Below are 7,402 nucleotides of genomic sequence, written 5' to 3'. Positions count from 1 at the left end.
GATATACCAACATGACCCCCCTCCTTACTCTGAAATACCAACGTTACAACGTCACATCCTCCTGTTCACATAATTATACTCTTGCCACACAGAGTATGGTGACATTTTCCTGCCCGCTCCTTTCCTCTTGGCCTCTTGTGGGTTCACTTTAGCATTATTGCGTTCCACAACCACGGAAGGCATTGCTATTTTTCCTGTTGCCTCTATTGGATCTTGGGTCTTCTTTGCCTTTGGGTTTATGGATCTAAATTTGGAAGAATAAGATTGTTTTAAACAAATATGTAATGATGAATGCACTGATAAATAAAAAATATCCTTGTATATAACCGAGCATGTCTCTGCCGTGCTTATCTTACTTATTTCCAGGTACCACTGGCACCCTTTCTGCTGCCACTGACTCCTTTTCTGCTGCCACTGGCTCCTTATCCTCTGCTGGCTGCTCTGCTGTTGTTGTAGGCATCAGCCCCAAGTAAGCCATGAATTCTAGTCTGTAAAGGGACGGCAAAAGATGACCATTATTGAAACATATAATGAATCTACGTGCTAATCATCAAAAGCTAGAGTCATATCTGAATTTTCTTAACCCCTTACTATTATTTGGAAGGCCTTAAATTATGAATTCTTCTGAATTAACTTAGTAAATGTATGATAATATGGCTTGAAATGTACAGTGTTTTATTATTATTTGTTTGGTCCGATAATAAGCTATTTCCAGTTGCCATTTTCTGTCCCTTCCAATCCGAGCAGAGCTTGGTTGGCTCATGACAGTGCAGGTGCCACTGCCAACTGACATCTATGTAGGGCAAGGGAAATAACAGACGATAGAGTAACAAGTTGAAGTCTGACATATATTTTCCCAAACCTGGACACTATTAACATGGAAAAATATATGTCATGAAGATAACCAATCTCTACTACAATATACAAACCTCCATTTCGATCCTACTGTAACAGTGAAGACAGCAAGCAGGTAAGCAGGTAGGAAACACACAGGAAATAAGAGCTGGTTTTTCATTATAATTTGGAGTTTTACTATAAGACACCTGAATGTTTTTATCTTGAAAATAAAGTATTCAAAGGAACAATAAACACAATTGATTGATGAAGGAATTAATTACTCACTTAGTAGGAGGTCGACGTTCAGTAGGAGGCTCAAAATAGTCTGTCGGTTCCTCCAAATGTCTTTTCCTCTTTTTCTCAACTAGAAAGAGGGAAAATTGCTAAATTTGTTACTTGTTGATCAATTTTTGAATTTCCTTAGACATCTATTTGTGTTTATTATGTGGATAACCGGCTAAAATAATAGGATGGCATTGACATGGGTGTGACGGGTAAAAATGGGTGGTTGTTAGTGCGGTTAATATTCATTTTATACTTACTTCTCATATATTCCCGATATCGGGTTCCTTTATTCAGTCTAAATGACCTTCTTTGTCTAGTTGGCGTAGACATTGGAAAGCCGTATGATCAATTAACTAGAATAAAAGTTCTCCTTCACCGTCAGCCACTAGCAGTAGCTGTACTCCGATCCAGTAATGTGCGCTCACTATTCACCGGACAGATGTGGTTCTGATGCTACGGACTCGTTCCATAGAACATTTGGAATGTGATATCATGGCAACAGTCTGTGATGTCATCGCTACCTGAATACGACTTACTGGATGGCTTATCCCTTATTCATTTTCATGGAAGGTTATGCATATTGTACCTATATGAATCTCAGGCCACGAGTCTAGACAGCAGTCAGTAGGCTATATATTATTAGCACTTTTTTTTTTAGTAGTAGAAGTAGATGCAATTCACAGAGGTTGTTAGTAAATATTATAAAGCTCCATTATAAAGGTGACTGTATGATTTCTGCATTTTTATTTTATTTTAATAAACATGTACATAGTCCCACAGACCATGGGATTTTCCAGTCATTATATAAGATAATAACATAAGAAGTATTTTACATACTGTACACTCTAGACTGTTTACTATGCTCAAGACATTGCTATGCTCAAGACATTGAGGTGCCAGACTAGCAGACATTATTGGTTACTGGAAACGTTAACATCCATTCATAGCACATCGTTTTATGATTTATGAATCTTACAAAATGCAAAGTGAATGAACAGAAGAGAAATCTAAATCAAATCAATATTTGGTGTGACCACCCTTTGTCTTCAAAACAGTATCAATTCTTCTAGGTACACTTGCACACAGTTTTTGAAGGAACTCGGCAGGGAGGTTGTTCCAAACATCTTGGAGAACTAACCAGAGATCTTCTGTGGATGTAGGCTTCCTCAAATCCTTCTGTCTCTTCATGTAATCCGAGACAGACTAGATGACGTTGAGATCAGGGCTCTGTGGGGGCCATATCATCACTACCAGAGCTCTGTGTTCTTCTTTACGCTGAAGATAGTTTTTTTTTTTCTCAAATATATTTTTTTCAAAGTCAGAACACATACAGGTGGAAAATGTGCGCAACACATACATTACAATGAATGTTAAGTAACAGTGTGTTCCAACTCCAAAATAATTTTTTACATTTTACTTGTAATCAGCAAGTCATAATACAATGAAAAAATGAGAACAAAGCCCAACATCCCCCCCCCCCCAAAAAAACCTCCCTCTCGGTGGTCAGTCTCCTAACTAGCCTGTAACATGCCTAGAGTGCCCTGGACACTTTGTAGATTATACCATGAAGTATATTGAAATGTACGCATGAAAGCACCAATCTCATCTTTAGAATAATGCTTTTCAATAAATGTACGCCAAGTTTTAAAGAATTGCTCCGTAGACTTTTCTTTGTGTCGTTCTAGGTCCAATTTATCATAACCCAATAAAGTTTTGAGAGTAGTCAATACCTCCGCAATTTCCGGAACAGAAGCCTGTAACCAGTGTCGCAAGATGCACTTCTTAATAGTCAACAAAGCAACATGAATCACCTTCTTAGCCAATAAAGGTGGTCCCCCCCCCCCCATCAAGATCTAAAGGTATATAATGAAACAGCACCGCCTGTGGACTTGCGGGCACCTCCTCATCCCAAGTGTCTTTAATAAATTGTAGAGCAATGTCCCAAAAGGCCCTTATTTGTGGGCAAAGCCACATTCCATGATACAGATCAGCTTTGTATAGGTCACATTTAGGACAATTACGCAAATAGTGTGCTGGAGCGTCCTTATAAGATAAATTAAAGGCGTACATTGCTCTATGCATAAGTTGAAAGTGCATCTCCCGCTACTGCTCATTTACCATGGCCTTCCTCACTTTCTCCCACCCTTCCAGAATTTTACTGGAGAGTTCTGGGTCATCGAGCTCCACCTCCCAAGTCCTAAAACAAGAAGTACTAAAGGAATTGAGATGAGCATTTCTGAGCTTGCCATATAGACTTGCTAGATTTCTTCCCATAGCGCCCTGTGGCACCGTCCCATCAAATGCTCCCCTTATCTCCACCGCATCAATATTGCAGACTTTGGTTTTACAGAACTCTGTAACTTGAGCATATTGCAAATACTGGTTATCACCTAAATTATATTTACTCGAGAACTCCTGCCATGTAAGCCATCTCCCCTCCTCAACATTCATTAGTTGACCCAGAGCAGTGATCCCCTCAGATCTCCATTGAGAAAATAATTTATTCTGACTTCACTGTGGAAACATATTATTATCCCACAACGGCCAAAATTTAGAAAGACCATAAGGAAGACCATATAGCTTCCGTATCGCCTTCCACGCACTTATTGTATCTCTAAGCAGTAAACTGGACTTAACAGTACTTGGAAGCTGAGCATAGGACAGGTGCAATAAGGCTGACAAAGGAACCGATCCTGCCAGATTCTGTTCCAACTGAACATTAGAGTACAAATTAGTATTATGCAGCCAATCACCTATGTGTCTACAGAGTGCTGCTAGGTTATAATACCGGATAAGTGGTAACTGTATACCACCGTCACCCTTGGGCAGTCCCAATTTTTTATATGCAATCCTCGGTCTTTTCTTCTGGTACAAGAATTGTAAAAAAGCAGACTGTAATTTTTGGCTATCTAAATGTTTGATCAATATGGGTATAGTTTGCATGGGATACAGAAGGCGAGCAAAACTTATTTTTAAAAGGGCTGCCCTCCCAAACAATGACAACGGTAGTGACGACCATCTGTGCAACTCCTTATAAATTTTTTCAAACAAGGGTAAATAATTGAGTTTATACAATGAAGAGGAAAATTTGCCTATTTTAATCCCCAAGTATGTTATATAAGACCTGGCTATGTCCACTGTCACGCGTAAGGGTGGTCTCGCTCTTGATTCTGTCAAGTAAAGTAGTTGACTCTTTTGCGCATTGACTTTATAACCTGAGAACGATCCAAAATAATGTAGCTTCTCCAGCACCCCCCCCCCCAAATGATCCCCAGGCGACCCCATAAATAACAAGAGATCATCAGCAAAGCAAGTCAATTTTATCTCCTGACTACCAACCATTATCCCCTCAAAATCATTGGAGGACAGAAAATGTCTTGTCAATGGTTCCAAGGCCAAGTCGAACAACAATGGAGAAAGAGGACAACCTTGCCTCGTGCCCTTCTGTAAGTGAATCGGTGCTGAAAGAAAACCTGTGGTAAACACCCTGGCTTGTGGGTCTAAATATAGCGCTTCTAGATCATTCCAAAACAATCCCTGAATCCCAAAGCGATCTAGGACTAGACCCAGCCAATCCCAGTGCACATTATCAAAGGCGTTTTCGGCATCTAACGTCAAAAGTGCTGGCGAATCATATCCTGCAATGTTAGTAGACTTTAATGCATCTTGTACCGCCAGCACCGTGCGTATGTTTTTGACCGCTGATCTGCCTTTAATAAAACCCACTTGGTGTCGTCCAATCAGATCTGGAAGAAACTGAGCCAACCTATCGGCCAATATTTTCGACAATATTTTAACATCCTGATTTATCAAAGATATTGGGCGATATGATCCCGCGTCAGTCGGATCTTTTCCTTCCTTATACAAAACCTTAATATATGCTACATTGCCCGATTTCAGGAATTCCTTATTTAGGAGCATATGATTAAAAACCAGTAACAAAATGGGCGTGACTTCCTCCCTCATAATCTTGTAAAAGTCGCTGGATAATCCATCCGGCCCTGGCGCTTTGTTATTCGACAGTGATTTAATGGTTGATAGTATCTCTTGTTCTGTGATCAAAGCATTTAACGACCCCCTATCGTCGTCCGAGAGTGAAGGCAATGTTAAAGAGTCCAAGAACGTCCTACCCTCCTCCATATTTGAGGTATCTCGTGCATATAAAGCACAATCCAGTTTTTTGTGTATTAGGAGTAAGACGCCTGCCTTGCCATTAACTGCTGAAGAACCCAATGCTGTACCCACCCATAATTTTCGCATTCTCTGGAAATCACCCTCTAGCAGATGGGTTTCCTGTAAAATCGCTAGATCAGCTTTCAGTTTTTTCAGATGACGAAGGACCATAATGCGTTTATGCGGGGACTGCAACCCCTTCACATTCCACGTTATTACTTTCATGTAATGTCAGTCAAATCCCAAAAAAGACCTAATTGGCATCCCACAGAAATGGCAAAGCAGACCTCACCCACCGATACAATTCCCCCACCCCTCCCCCCTCAAAGAACATAAAACAAGACTGAAACCCTAACAGCAGATCATTACTAGTTACAGACTTCACTTTTTTCGCACATATAAGCGTGGAATCTCTGCACATTCCACCACTAGAACACCTTTGGTAGAACATGAACTTCCTGTATACCTTAGAAGTAACGACAATTCAGTATACTTCCACCCGACTGTATGTCGAAATTCCCTCATAACCCTCAATAAATGTTGAATCTCCTTCCCATATATCCAGTAAACATTATCAACAGAAATACAGGTAGGTAAGACAATTTTGAAGCAAACATTGTGAAACTAGAAATAGCATGAGTCTCCCTCCGTCACCGTCTGGACATCTCCCTTCAGTCCGGGGAAGAAGAAGTAAGGCCCCTCCTGGAACTCCTGTGTCTGGAACGACCCCTGTGAAGCAGTCCATCTCTGTATGACTGAAGATCGCCATTATTGGCTCGGGGCAAGCTGTCCACACATTTAGCCGCCTCCCCTGGAGAAGAAAACGAATCCACCCCACCACCTGGTTCGAAAACCTTGAGAATGGCGGGAAACATTAAAGAAAAACTAATGCGTTTCTGGACCAAGAGAGAACAGATCGTACTAAAAGCACGCCGCTTGCGTGTAACATCAGCAGAGTAATCTCCAAATATTAAGATTCTATGGCCTCGTATTCTCACTTGTGCCGAGGATCGACGATAGGTCTGTAACACATTTGTTTTATCCACATAGTCCAGGTACTTTACAATAACAGGCCGCGGTCTTGCTGGGGCGCCATCTTAGGTAGAACCCCTCATCGGTCTCACTCTATCAGCTCTCTCCGCTCTTAGTGGGGAAGGCAATCCTAGCGCCTGAGGTAATTCCACCGCACACAACTTTAGCAACTGGCCTGCAGGTATAGATTCCGGGAGACCAATAATGCGCAGATTGCTCCTTCTCGAGCGATTCTCCAGGTCATCCACTTTATCCACAAGCTGGAGATTAGAGGCAGGCACCCTCTGCACCTCCGCCTGCGTTCCCGCCAACTCATCTTCCATTAAACTGAGACGTCGTTCCAAATCTGTAATACGTTCCGTATGAACTGAGACATCAGACTGTAATTGAAGTAATAACTTCGACACTGTCGCTTCCAAAGAAGCTGTAATATCTGGGGCTATGAGTTTAGCCACTTCTATGGCCAAGGTTTTGCAAGAGATGCCCGTGTTATGAAGGAGAGTGTCAGGCTCACCTTCTTCCGAGTCTGGTTGCACCAGAGGAGGTTGCGATGCTGAACGCGAGCTCGTGCTCCTCGTGTTCCTGGTTGGCTCAGGCGCCATTTTCCCCAACGGCAGCGTGTCGTCAGTCTGCAGGGCCTGCGAAGTGATGCCTTGGGTCCCAGTTTTCCCAGGAATCTCTCCATACACCGGAGAGAAGCCGGTAAGTAAGATTATCAGCCCGTAGCCTGTGAACTGAAGTCAGAGCCTTGGGACCCCGGTTTTTTGAGTCGGGTGAGCAGAGCTCTCTCTACTCGCGTCTGATCATGTGCGCGCCGGAACCGGAAGTCGAAGATAGTTTTTAATGACATTGGCTGTATGTTTGGGGTAATTGTCCTGCTGCAGAACAAATTTGGAGCCAATCAGACACGTCCCTGATGGTATTGCATGATGGAAAAGTATCTGCCTGTATTTCTCAGAATTGAGGACACCATCAATTCTGACCAAATCCCTAACTTAATTTGCTGAAATGCAGCCCTAAACTTGCAAGGAACTTCCACCATGCTTCACTGTTGCCTGCAGACACTCATTATTGT

The sequence above is a fragment of the Rhinoderma darwinii genome, chromosome 1 (assembly GCF_050947455.1).
Source record: "Rhinoderma darwinii isolate aRhiDar2 chromosome 1, aRhiDar2.hap1, whole genome shotgun sequence".
NCBI lineage: Eukaryota > Metazoa > Chordata > Amphibia > Anura > Rhinodermatidae > Rhinoderma > Rhinoderma darwinii.
This window is presented reverse-complemented; position numbering follows the sequence as displayed.